This window comes from Dermochelys coriacea, chromosome 5, assembly GCF_009764565.3.
Source record: "Dermochelys coriacea isolate rDerCor1 chromosome 5, rDerCor1.pri.v4, whole genome shotgun sequence".
Lineage (NCBI taxonomy): Eukaryota > Metazoa > Chordata > Testudines > Dermochelyidae > Dermochelys > Dermochelys coriacea.
The window spans coordinates 119845646-119862248 of NC_050072.1; the positions used below are offsets into that span (position 1 = coordinate 119845646).

The following is a 16603-nucleotide window of genomic DNA, read 5'->3' on the forward strand; positions in this document are numbered from 1 at the left end:
GCGTAGCTAGCTCCCTTAGACTTCTTTGAAAATTCCATTCTAGAGCTAAAAGTCTACAGTAGGATGCTAGGTATAACAGCTACAAGTAACAGATGGCGCAGCCCAGTAACAGCTGGATTGAATGTTAGGGGGACTTCTAGTCATGTAAGGCAGCAGTGTGTGGGAATAAAGGGGAGGGATTATGCTAGCCAGGAATTCCCTTTAGAAAAGGCTCCCTTCAGGCTGTTACTGGCACTCTGACAGGGAAAAGGCAAGGGAGAGAGGAAAGGAATACAAAACAAGAGCAGGGTTGAAACAAGTGGTATTTTACTTGAGATATACATGCAAGGGAGTAGCTAAAAGTCCAAGCATGGGAGCTTTGAGATAGATAGCTAAGCCAAGGGGGTGAGGTGGAGGTAGTTGGGAACACCTCTTTCTGGAGCAGAAGACTTCAGGAATGATGGAACACCTCAGTAGGGAACTGGAAGTTCATCATGGTAGAAAGGACTTTGAGATGGGGTATAGGATGGGAAGAAACAATGACTATTAGATTAATTACTGTTCACTTTGTTCCCTTTTCTGGTTGTACTTCCCTGTGCAAACAAAGCAAAATCAATATAAAATGCTTAGCTGCAGGTATACTTAGACATATGCAACAAAAGTGCATTATACAACATGCATTATATTACGAGTTACTGAGTATGTAAATTGAGTGAAGAGTTAGGAAGAAATGAGGGTTGTTGTTTTTTTTCCAATTAGAATGTGGAAAAATTCCAGGCAAGACTTCATGCTTTAGGTTCCTTGTCCAAATAATTAGTAAAAAGCAATCAAATGCTTAAGTAGCTTCCATAGGAGTCTCTTCTAGAGAGTCTTTTTTCCCCCATTATAAATATTTTTCGAGTATTTACAATGTTTCTTTCTAATGAATGCAATCTAGTATTTTTTCCATTTGGCTGCAGTAATCGTTCTAACTGTTGATAATAATAGAGTGTGCACCAGACTCTTTGCTTGCACTGTGTCCTGTGTAGTCATTTACATTAGTGCAAAGTAAATGCAGAATTGGTGTAAAAGGCTACCATTATTATTTTTGCAGCGTTTTTAAACCTACTTACCCAGATTGGTTTACAATTGGCAGTGTCCACACAAGGGTTGGAACCTGTTTTACTAGATCACTTTCTAAGTTGATTTTAGTTATGCGATTGCAATGTCTGTGCTTACCTCAGGCCTAAAGCACCACATGAAGTGATCAGATTTTCAAGTATTCTCAACATCCACCTCCTCTTGTTGAAAACAGTGGTTGATGAGCATTTGAAAATCTGCCCATTCAAGTTCTAAGAGGACCCATTTAACTTCATTTTCACACTGCAGAATTGTTTGAATGTAGAACTGTCAATGAAGCCAGCAAACAAATTGAAGCAACAGGTCTCCTTCATCTTCATATACTCTGGCAAGTCAAATGTAAAAGTACAATTAGGCAGGCCCAAAAAGAATTTGAAGAACAACTAGCAAAAGACACAAAAAACTAACAGCGTTTTTCGGTACATCAGAAGCCTGTTAAACAATCAGAGGTGCCATTGAACAACAAAGGTACTAAAGGAGCACTAAATGAAGACAAAACTGTTGCAGAAAAGCTAAATGAATTCTTTGCATCAGTCTTCACCCTGAGACATTCTTTCTAGGTGACACATTTGAGGAGCTGTCCCAGATGGAGGTGTCAATCGAGGAGGTTTTGCAACAAATTGATAAACCAAACAGTAATAAGTCACCAGCACCAGATGGTATTCACCCAAGAATTCTGAAGGAACTAAAATATGTAATTAAAAAAAACAACAAAAAACTGTGGTGTATAACCTATTACTTAATCAACTTTTGTACCAGATGACTGGATGATAGCTAGTGTAATGCTAATGTTTAGAATAGCTGCTCTAGAGCTGATCCTGGGAATTACAGGCTGGTAAGCCTAACTTCAGTCCCAGGAAAATTGGTTGAAACTATCGTAAAGAACAGAATTATTAGACACATAGATGAACACAATACACTGGGGAAGCGTCAATATGGCTTTTGTAAAGGGAAATCATGCAGCATCAACAATCTATTACAATTCTTTGAGGGAATCAACAAGCATGTGGACATAGTGGATATAGTGTATTGGGACTTTCAAAAAGCCTTTGAGAAGGTCCCATGCCAAAGGCTCTTAATCAAAGTAAGCAGTCCTGGGTTAAGAGGGGAGGTCTTATCATTGATGAGTAACTAACCAGATAGGAAATAAATGGTAAAAATCAATGCTCAGTATTCACAATGGAAAGTGGTAAACAGCAGGGTCCCCCAAGAATCTGTACTTGGACCTCTGTTGATCAACATATTCATAAATGATTTGGAAAAAGTAGTAAACAGTGAGGTGGCAAAGTTTGCAGTCAATAATAAATTACTCAAGATAGTTAAGTCCAAAGCTGACTGTGAAAAGTTACAAAGCGATCCCACAAAATTGTGTGACTGGGCAACAAAATAGCAGATGAAATTCAAAGTAATGTATGCAGGTTGGAAACAATATTCCCAGCTATACATACAAAATGAAAGATCTTGGAGTCATTGTGGGGAGTTCTCTGAAAACATCTGCTCAATGAACAGAGGGAGTCAAAACAGCTAACAATGTTAGGAACCATTAAGAAAGGGATATATAATAAAACAGAAAATATCATTATGCCACTACATAAATCCACATCTTGAATACTGCATGAAGTTTTGGTCACCCCATCTCAATAAAGATACATTAGGATTGGAAAAGGCTCAGAAAAGGGCAACAAAAATGATTAGGGATCTGGAACAGCTACCATAGGAGAAGAGATTAAAGAGAGTGGACTGTTCATCTTAGAAAAGAGACAACTAAGGAGGGAGATGTGATAGAGTTCTATAAAATCATGAATGGTATGGAGATAATGAATTAGGAAATTTTATCTAACTTTTCAGATAACACAAGGACCAGTGACCAATGAAATTAATAGACAGCAGGTTTAAAACAAACATAAGGATGTACTTCTTCATACAACACAAAGGCAACCTGTGAAACTTGTTTCAAGGGGATGTTGTAAAGAGCAAACATGTAACTGGGTTCAGAAAAGAATTAAATATGTTCATGGAGGATATGTCCATCAAGAGCTATTAGCCAAGATGATCAGGGCTGCAACCCCATCCTCTGGTTGTCCCTAAACTCTGACAGCCAGAAGCTGGGACTGGACAAAAGGGAACGGATCACTCAGTAAATGCTCTGTTTTGTTCATTCCCTATGAAGTATCTGATACTGGCCAGTCGGAAGACAGGATATGGTCTGACTTAGTGTGGCCGTTATTATGTTCTCATTAAGTAGAATATTGCTGCATTTTAAGATAAAAGACGCAGCAACAATTAAAGTATTAAAACAGAAATTAACACATTCTGAAGAAATAGTTTCAGTTATTAAGAAAAAAGTGTAAGATATAAAATGAATGTTCAAGCCACTAAATAGATACCACTGTATTTGTGGCACACTGTATTTAACCCAGCAGGTTACAGCTATAATCATTTCTTACTGACGTTGCTGAAGAAAAATTCTCAGTGCAGTAAAAAACCACTGTCTGACAGAGAGACTGCACGTGGTTTATTTTTCTAAGTTTGTCAAAGTTCTTTTTTTCTTTTTCCTTTTTTCTTCCCAACAAAACCTCAAAGGAATCACCAAGAGACCTGCAGAGAAGTTAGCTTTATTCAGAACTATTTTTACTTTAATATGAAAAAAACCCACCCAAAATGTATAGTACCTGATGCAAAGTCCACTGAGAAGAAAGAATCCCATTGACCTTAATGGGCACTGTGTCAGGCACACAGTAAAGAAAACAAGGACACTACCTGATCCAGAAATTCTTACAATGATACAATTACTGATATCCATGTATCCCAAAGAAGGAGAGAAATGTCATTTATATACTGATTAGGATTGTGTTGGCTTGGAACATGTGGGTTGTGTTTTGCTATATCTTTATACAGCACCTAACACAGTTAGTCCTGAATGGTAGTTGTGGCCTTCAGAAGCCACTGAAACACAAATCAATAAAAGTAATAACAGAAATGGCATATAGGAAAAGTTAATTTAAATGTATTTTAAAATCTGTGCATTGTGTTGCTATACTTTGAATCAGGCACAGTAAGTGATGGAGAGACAACATTTGATTATAATGAGCTAAATTTTATCCCTGGAATAATTCTAACAGACAATCTGTTTATTGAGAGCTGTGTTCTAGCCGCCAATCCAGGAAACAGCTCCAAGTTAATGGGAGCTGGAGCTACATATACAGGCAAAATTTTTCCATGATATGTTCACATTCATCTGAAAATAAACCAGTAATCCACAAAGAATAATTGTATCACGTTTGCCATTTTCCTGATTTCAGAATATCTAACAGCAGGTTATGATGTCCTCAGATTTGTTAGGTGCTGTAACTTTGTAAAAAAAAAAATAGCGGGTATACCATTTTTTATCTTTAGTCTCTAGCTAGATGATTAACAATATGCCATATTCAATACCAGAGTTCTGAAATGCAAACTATATGATCTTTCCATCACCAGACATATGAGGTAGGCCAACAACTATGATGTCTGTCCATCACTGGCCACGAAGCATTAACATGCAAATAGGAACCATCCACAGTGAATGAAAGAGAAGTTTGGGGAGAAATGGCATCTGGTGATATTTGAAAGGTCTGGTGAAAATGCAACTCCCTGAATTTGGGGTCTTCACCTGTTTGGTTGGTTGGTAGCACTGCTTTGATGACATTTCTTTGACTGGGTCAAGTACAAAGGATTAAATGGGGCTGGTGAAAGGGGAGAATGAAACAAGAAAGAATTGGTATTCTTGCTAGAAACAGAACACAGGGCCTCGCTCTGATCTTCGTGATTCACAACAGGCAAGCTTAAAGCCTCCTTTCAAGGAGCAGAGATATACTGTCTGTGCTACACAGTAACTTTCATGTCAAAATCTGAGGTTGATCAATTATGCAAGACAAGAGCTATGTCACATCAATGGAACAAAATGAGACTCAGCAGTGAACTCAGGGAAAGTAGCATTAAGGCTTTTGTGCCCTTTTATCTGTATTTAAATGTTAAATGAATCAAAAATGCCTGGAGAGGTGGGTACAGTGCAAGTACTGTGGTTTGTCAGACCTGATTCAACTGCTGCTATTTTGCCCATCCCTCAATTCATGAGTCACATCCCAACATTACCCTTCAAATCAGCACGTTAGTCCTGCCTTTGGTAGTTGTAAGTTTCACTGTGATATGAGCATACAGAAAAGAAATACTCTCATAGTGTTAGAGATTGGGAAATATATTTCTGTTTAATTCAGCTACAAGACAAGAACTAATCACCATCCCAGTGCTTTGTACAGCATGCGTCTAAGCTGTTCCATTTTGCCTGATCTTGTCTCCCATCTTTGTACCTCTAAATATCTCTTTGGCCTCATGACCATACTACCGAATCATCTCACAATCTTTAATGTATTTATCCTCACAATACCCCTCAATAATCTTTCAGTACTCTCCTACATCCATATTACGGAGAGGGAACTGAAGCACAGAGGAACTATGCGAGTTCCCCAAGGTCTCATGGGAAGTCTGTGGCAGAGCTGGGGATTGAACCCAGATCTCCTGGGTCTCAGGATAGTGCCCTAACCACTGAACCATCCTTCCTCTGCCATCACCAGCCAGTGGAAACTCCACTTCCCTATCACTGGGGTGGACAAACCTGACCAGATAAGAATATTTTGCATTTATATAGCTTCTTTCCTCTCAAGGGCCTTAAAATGTTTCACTATGGTTACAATTCTTATGGTAAGTTTCAGAGTAGCAGCTGTGTTAGTCTGTATGCGCAAAAAGAAAAGGAGTACTTGTGGCACCTTAGAGACTAACAAATTTATTTGAGCATAAGCTTTCATGAGCTACAGCTCACTTCATCGGATGCATTTGGTGGAAAATACAGTGGGGAGATTTATATGCACACACAGAGAACAATGGGTTTTATCATACACACTGTAAGGAGAGTGATCACTTAAGATGAGCCATCACCAGCAGCGGGGGGGAAGGAGGAAAACCTTTCATGGTGACAAGCAAGGTAGGCCATTTCCAGCAGTTAACAAGAACATCTGAGGAACAGTGGGGGATGGGGCGGGGGGGGGGGGAGAAATAACATGGGGAAATAGTTTTACTTTGTGTAATGACTCATCCATTCCCAGTCTCTATTCAAGCCTAAGTTAATTGTATCCTTGCTTACAGACAGCCCCCCAACCTGAAGCAAATACTCACCAGCAACCACACACCACACAACAGAACCACTAACCCAGGAACCTATCCTTGCAACAAAGCCCGTTGCCCAACTCTGTCCATATCTATTCAGGGGACACCATCATAGGGCCTAATCACATCAGCCACACTATCAGAGGCTCGTTCACCTGCCACCTGCGCATCTACCAATGTGATATATGCTATCATGTGCCAGCAATGCCCCTCTGCCATGTACATTGGTCAAACTGGACAGTCTCTACGTAAAAGAATAAATGGATACAAATCAGACGTCAAGAATTATAACATTCAAAAACCAGTCAGAGAACACTTCAATCTCTCTGGTCACTCGATTACAGACCTGAGGGTGGCTATCCTTCAACAAAAAAAAACTTCAAAAACAGACTCCAACGAGAGACTGCTGAATTGGAATTAATTTGCAAACTGGATACAATTAACTTAGGCTTGAATAGAGACTGGGAATGGATGAGTCATTACACAAAGTAAAACTATTTCCCCATGTTATTTCTCCCCCCCACCCCACCTCCCACTGTTCCTCAGATGTTCTTGTTAACTGCTGGAAATGGCCTACCTTGCTTGTCACCATGAAAGGTTTTCCTCCTCCCCCCCCCCGCCCCGCTGCTGGTGATGGCTCATCTTAAGTGATCACTCTCCTTCCAGTGTGTATGATAAACCCATTGTTTCATGTTCTCTGTGTGTGTATATAAATCTCCCCACTGTATTTTCCACCAAATGCATCCGATGAAGTGAGCTGTAGCTCATGAAAGCTTATGCTCAAATAAATTTGTTAGTCTCTAAGGTGGCACAAGTACTCCTTTTCTTTTTATTCCTACGGTAGTGACGGTATGCTCAGTTACTGTGGTATCAGCACTACTATGAAAACCCAGGCCCCAATTCAGCAAGGTAAGCACATGCCTAACTTTAACATCAATCTCATTACTCACATACTTCAACACCTTGCTGAGTCAGGCCCCTGAATAGGTTGATTTACAAATGATAATTCATTCTCTTAGATTGTGAGCGCTTCACACAGACCGGGGCTTCCTAGGAACAGTCTAGCAACACTGGCCTATTTGAAGAGCTCACAATCTATGACAGAGAATTAAGTCTGCAGATAGACAGTGCTGAGCACACTGTGGACACTACTGTAAAGCAAGCAACCAACAGCCCTTTGAGACAAGTATAATTTTATCCATACTACAAACGAGTATGGTTCAGGGCCGAGACCAAGGTACTTGGCACTAAAATGTATATGTACTAAATACTACGAATATAATTAATCTAATAGAAGTCAACGGTATTACTCAAGCACTTAACTCAGGCAAGGGCTTAAGTTGTTTGATGAATTGGTTCCCTGAAGTCACACAGAAGACACCGGCACAGGTACAAATAGAATCGAGAGTACTTGATACTTGGTCTACACTTAAAAGTTAGGTTGACATAACTAAGTCAGTCAGGTGAGTGAAAAATCCACACCCCTCATCAACATAGCTCTGTGGACCAGGCCCCCAGCACTAATACAGCTACGTTGATGGATGAATGCTTCTGTCGACATAGCTGCTGTCATTCAGGAAGGTGGCATTCCTACACCGAGAAAAAAAACAACCCTTTCATCAGCGTAGGCTGCGTCTGCACTACTGGCTAAGTTGTCATAACTACACTGACATAGCTATGCCAATATAGTCCTCATCATGTAGACATACCCTTAGACATGTGGTTTAACTACTAGACTATATGGATCCCATTCAATCACCAGTTTTCTAGATATAAGCCAGATTCAAAGAAGGAGAATTCCAAGTTTGCCTAATTTAAAAGATCCTGTGTTGTCAACTCTGATCTTTATCACAGTTCCTGCACTATCTCATGATTTTCTTGAAATCTCATCTCCTGGAGACAGTTAATTAGGTGACAATCTTAGCTTTATACTTTAAATTATGTTTCAAGCCCTCATGTTGCAGTGAAAAGCTCGATAACTTAGAGACATAAAAGCCAGAAGGTGAATATCCTTCCATAATTTTTCTTTTTGTTGTTGGCATATATGTCAGAGCTGTTTTGTTCCTAGTGACACAGGAATAAAATGTGGAGCTGCCCAGAGGGGCCTAAAATTCGCCTTTTTTCCAGGAAAGGGAATGTGTGGTTTAAATGGGGGAAAAAATCTCATGGACATGGCAGGCTTACTTTGCTTTGGTTTAGGAGTAGGGCTGTCCAGCGATTAAAAAAAATTAATCGCATGATTAATCGCACTGTTAAACAATAATAGAATACCATTTATTTGAATATTTTTTGATATTTTCTACAGTTTAAATTATATTGATTTCAAATACAACACAGAATACAAAGTGTTCTGTGCTCACTTTCTATTTATTTTTAATACAAATATTTGCACTGAAAAAACAAAATAAATAGCATATTTCAATTCACCTAATACAAGTACTGTAGTGTAATTTCTTTAACATGAAAGTTGAACTTTCAAATGTTGAATTATTCACAAAAAAAACTGCACTCAAAAACAAAACAATGTAAAATTTTCAAGTCTACAAGTCCACTCAGTCCTACTTCAGCCAATCACTCAGACAAACAAGTTTGGTTACTTTTACAGGAGATAATGGTGCCCCCTTTTTGTTTACAATGTTACCTGATAGTGAGAACAGGCATTCGCATGGCACTGTTGTAACCGGCATCACAAGGTATTTACGTTCCAGCTGCGTTAAAGATTCATATGTCCCTTCATGCTTCAACCATCATTCCAGAGGACATGCATCCATGCTGATGACAGGTTCTGCTCGATAACAATCCAAAGCAGAGAGGACCGATGCATGTTCATTTTCATCATGAGAGTCAGATGCCACCAGCAGAAGGTTGATTTTATTTTTTGGTGGTTCGGGATATGTAGTTTCCGCATCAGAGTGTTGCTCTTTTAAGACTTCAAAAAGCATGCTCCACACATACATCCCTCTCAGATTTTGGACAGCACTTCAGATTCTTAAAGCTTGGGTCGAGTGCTGTAGCTATTTTTAGAAATCTCACATTGGTACCTTCTTTGCGTTTTGTCAAATCTGCAGTGACAGTGTTTGTAAATCAAACAACGTGTGCTGGGTCATCATCCGAGACTGCTATCACATGAAATATATGGCAGAAAGTGGGTAAAACAGAGCAGGGAACATACAATTCTCCCCCAAGGAGTTCAATCACAAATTTAATTAACACACTATTTTTTTAACGATCAGCAGCAGCATGGAAGCATGAACTCCAGAATGGTGGCTGAAGCATGAAGGGGCATACGAACTTTTAGCATATCTGGTACGTAAATACCTTGCAACACTGGATACAGAAGTGCCATTCGAACGCCTGTTCTCACTGTCAGGTGATACTGTAAATACGAAGCAGGAAGCATTATCTCCTGTAAATGTAAACAAATTTGTTTGTTTTAGCGATTGGCTGAATGAGAAGTAGGACTGAGTGGACTTGTAGGCTCTAAAGTTTTACATTGTTTTGTTTTTGACTGCAGTTATGTAACAAAAAAAATCTACATTTGTAAATTACACTTTTACTGTAGTGCACTCTCTATCGTGCTTGTACAAGGTGAATTGAAAAATATGATTTTTTATCATTTTTACAGTGCAAATATTTGTAATAAAAATAATATAAAGTGAGCACTGTACACTTTGTATTCTGTAATATAAATCAATATATTTGAAAATGTAGAAAAATATCCAAAAATATTTAATAAATTTCAATTGGTATTCTATTGTTTAACAGTGTGATTATTCGCAATTAATTTTTTTAATCGCAGTTAATTTTTTTGAGTTAACCGTGTGAGTTAACTGCAATTAATCAACAGCCCTATTTAGGAAGCAATGAGTATTCACTATCCAGATTACATCCTAATATTTATCACATTGCCTGCCAGCAGGTGTAAGATGTTTAGACTGCTAGCCAGACATGCAGGTAAAACCAGTTCTCTTTCCTTTTGAAAGTGGTATGTGGCAATTCTTGCCTGTACAGGATTAGGTCCTGAAATATTCAATCGAGTTTCAAAAATGCTCAGAGTTGACCAAACTCTGCTCCCACTGAAATAAATGGTCAAACTTCTGCTACCTTCAAAAGGGCATATGGAGAAGGCTTTTGAAAATCCCACCCAGTATTTTCTCCTGGAAAATTTTCTTTTATAGCCACACAATAGATCCCTCATCTGATGTTCAGCTCTGTCTACATGCTACACTACTCCATTCCAAAGGATTCATCTTTCCCCTCAAATTTAAGGTAATCCAGTCTACTTGTGCCTGGGTCAAACATACATGATCCACAAGACCACCACCTTCGAGCTGTTACAGCCCCTCTTTGAATTTTGAGTAGCTGGACATGATTTAGCCACACAGAGCCCCAAAGTCCATGGGAACCATGTATGGCCAAATTACAATCCAGGAATGTATAGGGCTGAAAACTCAGATGATCCAAAATCATCTAACTAGCCCAGAAAGCCAATAAAGAGAAGATTCCAACTTGAAATGCAATAAAAATCAGCCCAGGCACAGTGTGTACCACTAGGCTAGGGGTGGCCAACCTGTGTCTCCGGAGCTACATGCTGCTCTTCACAGGTTAATATGCAGCTCCTTGTATAGGCACCAAGTCCTGGGCTGGAGCTACAGATGCCAACTTTCCAATGGGCCAGGGATGCTCACTGCTCAACCCAGCTCTGCCACAGGCCCTGCCCCCACTCCACCCCTTCCTACCCCTTCGCCTGCCATGCCCTCACTCCTCCCCCTCCCCCCAAGAACCTCCCGCATACTATGAAACAGCTGATAGGGAGGTGCAGGGAGGAAGGGGGAGCTGATAGGGGGCTGCTGACGTATTACTGTGGCTCTTTGGCAATGTACGTTGGTAAATTTTGGCTCCTTCAGGCTTAGGTTGGCCAGCCCTGCACTAGGCTGTTAGAAGAAATTTTTAAAAGATTGAAGAAAGGGTTTAAAGCACTAAGCCAAAAATGTCATTAATATGTGGTATTTCTGTATTACAATAAAACATGAAGCAAGCCTTGTGTCACCACTAGAAGATAGATTAGCTTTTGTATAGAAACGTAAACACAAAAGCATTGCTCTAACTAGAGAATTTTAGGAAGCATCCCAAAAGTGAAAACATTACTTTAGATGAAGACAAGACAAAGGCATCTGTATCTGGATGCATTTTTACCATCAACTAAACTTACTTTTCAGGTTTCAGATGTGCATCTTGATTCACCCTGAAAACATAGCTTTGCAAAATCAGCCAGTTTTTCCAAATGTGGGCAATTTAACATAAAATCCTAAACTCACTGGACTACAGGTGGGTAAAAAAATCAAATATGGAGTATATAAAATAATGGATGAAATAGAGAAGGAAGAGACATGGAGAACAGAATCTCTCTAGCACAAGAAACAAGGGAACAATCAACGAAATTAAAAGGATGCAAATTCAAAACTATTACAGGATTTTCCCCCTCACAGAGCAATTAGACTGTAATTAGACTGTGGAACTCACTGCCATAGGGATGTCAATGAGATTATGCCACATACTATGGGGTTCTTACACCTTCCTCTGAAACTTCTGGTGCTGGTAATTGTTGGAGAAAGGATATGGAATTAGATAGATCTCAGGTCTAATCCAGTAGGGTAATTCCTATGCTCCTAAAAACATAACAATCCATATTACAAACACTCATGAAGTTCCCAAGGTTGTTGGGATCCAGGGTTTTATTTCAGGCCCATCCTCAGTTTGGATACTTGCAGGTCTCAAATGGCTATGTGCATCTATGTGATGATTTGGAGTATCCTGTTAAGGCCCCTATATTTGAAAACTAGACCCACAATGTTCAAAGTCATACTCCAATAGTGGTGTTGTACTCCCCCTTCCCCTCCAATGCTGTTGTCCTTCTTTGTCACAACTATTCATGCAGTCATAAATAGGTTATTTCCTATTGGTATTATCTATGGAGGGCCTGACATTGTTCCATCAACGCAACATTTACAAACAGAAATGTATTTCCCAGAGCTGGAGTTCAGTTATTCTTTTGCATGTTCGGTTTTTGCTTTTGTTTTTTTGTTTTTTTCTTCCTGAGGATCAAACTCTCACTTCTGGTGTCAAACTCTTCCAAAGATCCTCAGGAAAAAAAACAAAAAACAAAAGCAAACCGAACATGCAAAAAAGAGTAACTGAACTCCAGCTCCTACAATTACAAACATACTTAGACTACACAACCCAAAGAGTTCTACCACGTGTACCCACTCAAGGTCTGTCACATTTTGAGAGGGGTGAAATAGATTTTGAAGATGCACATCCATTCCTGGCATTATAGATGTTAAGTCTTCCAAGGGGTGTCACAAATTCACACAATGCTCCTTTTTCATTTGAGTTTCTGATTGAGCTGAAAAGGTTTGAAAAATAAATCATCAGCATCTAGCCAGAGAATTCCCTAGCAACTACATAGCCACAGATACTGAAGAGCACAAAATACTCCAGCTGAGACTGTCTTTGAATTACACTCCAACTTTTTCTCCCAATTAGCCCCTTTCTGATAGTATAACATGGCAGAGCTTTGCGTATTTGTTACTTTACTAATGTCTCGTCACACCACAGCCCATTTGAAGACCCCTTAACACAAATACAGATAATATGGAACCAGGGGCTGATCCAAAGCTCACTGAAGTGAACAGGAGTTTTTACATGACTTCAATCAGCTTTGGATCAAGACAAAGCCCTACCTTTTTTGCAGTAGAATACAGATACAGGGAACCAAAAATTGGTGGCTACATACATATGTATAGGTTTACATACATATATATTACATGTGCCCAGATACAAGTAATGGACTATTGATCTATTTCAAATTGGAATCTAATTTCATTAGATAAATGCATAAAAAGATTCAAAACTTAAAAAAAAAAAAAGTGACGTGAGACCAAATTGCCTTCTAAAGGCTCCTGAAAATCCCATTTCAACTTGTCTATGGGTTTAATGGGAAACAGGTTGAGTTTTGGTGTCTTCCCACGGGGTGTCTATTTCTTATACTGATGAAGCCCCGTTGTGCTCAGTGTGTTAATATATGGATTTTAACTGTGAAGAACCTCCCCTCCAGCTTTCCTTGAGCAAAGAGATTCCAGCCCAGTTTCTAATTTGCAGTGTAACTGATCTTAGCGTCCTATTTAAAGAGATGCAGCTTCCATTCTGTGAGGCCTTTTTCTTCTTGAAATCCTGATTTTTTTTTTTAAAAGAACGTGAATAAGAAATGCCTCCGGGTGTGTTCTTTAATGTAAAGCTTCTCTCAAGGCCTCCATCTTACAGTATTAATGGAGGCACAGCATAATCGGTTTCCTCTCTTCACAGAAACGATCATGATGGGTTGATAAGGAAAAAAAAAGTCTTCCTCCCATACATGACCCTGGTCCTTTATCTGTTTCACACACAGAACACTGTCGGAGTCCAAGGGAGATTTACCAGCAATAGTACTGCAGGACTGGGCCCCCAAGATGATGCATTATGCTCAGTCTGCTTATCTGTAGCAAACTAATATCTTTGGGAGGTTCACTGTGGCTCAATAAGATGAGTAAATGTCCAAAACGTCAGTAGCAATCATTAAAAAAGTGTCAAAATCTCACAGAGAACTATAGCCTGACAATGACGAGCTGTAACCGATTATGAGGCAAAGAAATCCAATTCCCTTAAAACACTTTCGTCTGAATCGTCTGTGACTCTGTTGCTCAACCTGCTTACACTCATCCCCTCTACAAAACCTCTACAAATAGAGGACAAATATACAATCACAATGCAGATGAGAGAGTCACATTTGCCTTTTCCTGAATTCAAACCATGACAACAGAACTGCCATTGGCATCAGCTGGAATTTGATGCAGAGAATCACATCCTTATAAACAAAATCATTGACAATTGCTGGCTACAGCATCATTAGTTCTGTGGAATGGCAAAAAACTTTGTACCAGAGACACAGATGATACAGGATAAATCCTCCCATGAAAGGAAAACAATTTACACCGCATTCATGCCTGACATGCTAGTAACCCTATCAGTTAAACCAGGGATGCTTTGTTTTGATAACAATAAATATGCCACACATACTTCCAGAAACAAGAAAATAAATTCTTTGCCATTTACTATTGGTTGAACATAGATACTGATATTTTGTTTAGTGCTCTGAAAATTCTTTACATGAAATTCTCATTGTAAAATCTGAATCATTTGTAAATAATGCAAAATTTTCCACTGACCATCAGATTAATTAAGTAAGTCCCAGAATTTCTAGCATTCACATAGTAATATCTGCATTTCTGCTTCCAAGGTTTTGCATATTATGTATTGCTTGTATCTTTCCGGAAGACATTTTGGCAGTGAGAACCACTTGCTGTCCCAAGATATGGAAGAAAAGAGTTTTCACAATAAAAAAAAATTCTATGGAAGAAAAAATTAATTTTAAAGCAAATATGCCAAATGACTCACAGTTTGCAAATAGGATTTCTTGTAAAATATGCAAAAATTAACAGAATTTTTTCATACAGCTGTAAATGGGTATCCACTATTGTATACATGATACAATTCAGTGGCAAAAAACTACAGTACGTTAACACATAGTTACAGTGGTCCCCTTGCAGAATGCTGAGTTGAGCAAAACTCAGATTTCTGAAAATCAGGAAATGCACAGATAAGGTTGCCTGAAAATCAACAATAATGCTGCCCTTTTTCAGCAATGCCCTAATATGTCTGATTAACACACATGCCTTTACTCTGCAAACCCCACAGTTGCTGAAATGTACAGGCTTTTCACCTCCTTTTACAACCCACTCACTCTCACCCACAGTTTTCCATCTAACACTATTAAAAAAACCAAAATAAAAGTTTCCCACACCACCATCCTCCTATTCTCCTAGAGCCGGCACCTGTCCTCATCCCCCCCCCACCTCCACAGTTCCAACTCCTTTCCCTGTCCCCCAGTTCACCCTCACCCCCACAGTCCTGTTTCCAGCTCCTCCCCACTAACTTAACAAAAATGTTGGTTAGATCAGCTGCAGATTGTTCTGCGGTGTTCACAATAAACCTCCATACAACATATTATATTGTAACAGAAAACTTGTGGCAAGCTACTTGAGTTATTAAAGCTTTATTGCACAGGTGTACAATGGTTTGGACTAGAAACATCAGTGGTAGAGTATTCACCACGGGCAATGGTGTCTTCACATTCTCTCAAACTACCCTTGCAGGCATAAAGTGGCTGCACAGAAAACCTCTCCATTTTATTTATTTTTTAAGTGGTGCATGAGCACTGTAATCCTTCCAGACTGAACATCTATGGACGTGAAGAAGTGAACATGTACTTAAATAGCGTTCTCTGCTTGGGTTCCCCAAAGACTTAGAGGGTGCCAGGCAGTATCTTGGGTAAAAATTGACCAATTGAGTCCATTTTGACCTACATCACTGCAATAGTTGGATGTCTAGGTGCACAAATAAATAAATAAATAAAACTAGAGACATTTTGAAAGAAGCTATTTTGTGGAGGCTTAGATTTCCAGAACCACTGGCTCCAATGATCCCAAATTTGGGTCACTAACTCTCCTCTCGTCTCCCACAAGGCATAGCAAATTTCAAGAAAATCCATGCTGCGCCACTAAAATATACATAGGATTTGTATAAGGACCCAATCCTGAAAAACTTGTGGTGCTTAACTTGACTACAGCCATTGAAATCAAGGCAACTACTTGCTATTGTCAAGATAAGCATGTGTGTAAGAGTTGACAGGATTGGGACCTAAATCACAAACTTCCAGGAAGAGTACCTTTTTGCATGAGGAAGCTCGGTGCACTTTTTTCCTGAGATCCGAAGCAGGGATTGGGCTATATTTTGATTTTGTTATTTTGCAAAACCTCAGGCCACATTCTATAAATGCTCCCCCCCCCCCCCCGCCATCATAGTTCATTGACTTCAGTAAGATCTCTGCATACAGTGGCCTTTCAGGACTGATCCCCTCCTGAGTCAAGTTTTACTACTGGAAAGCTAAAGCCTGTGGCTGTTTCGGATCCTAGCTCCATTTTACTACAGATTTTTTGAGAGTTGGGTTCCAAGCTTGGCCCATCTACAATTAAAGAAGTTCTGACTGCACAGTAGCTAGTTTCAATTGAGCTGCCAAAGTTCTTCCAGACATCTCAACACCTTATTAATTCAACACTTACAATGGAAGTTTGTAACAAAGTGTGTTTTTGTTATCTTTGCTGTTAGAAGGAGGTACCACGTGCCAGCACGATATAAAGGAAAAGGTGAC

General features: G+C 39.3%; 1 long non-coding RNA gene across 1 annotated transcript; it reads right to left on the reverse strand.

Moving 5' to 3' along the window:
- Positions 1–291: 291 nt before the first annotated feature.
- On the reverse strand, positions 292–11357 carry LOC122460314. The gene is made up of 3 exons (XR_006281559.1): positions 11348–11357; positions 1198–1423; positions 292–572 (listed from the first exon to the last, which is right to left on the reverse strand). It is a non-coding gene; the product is annotated as an uncharacterized LOC122460314 (long non-coding RNA).
- Between the last annotated feature and the right edge of the window lie 5246 nt (positions 11358–16603).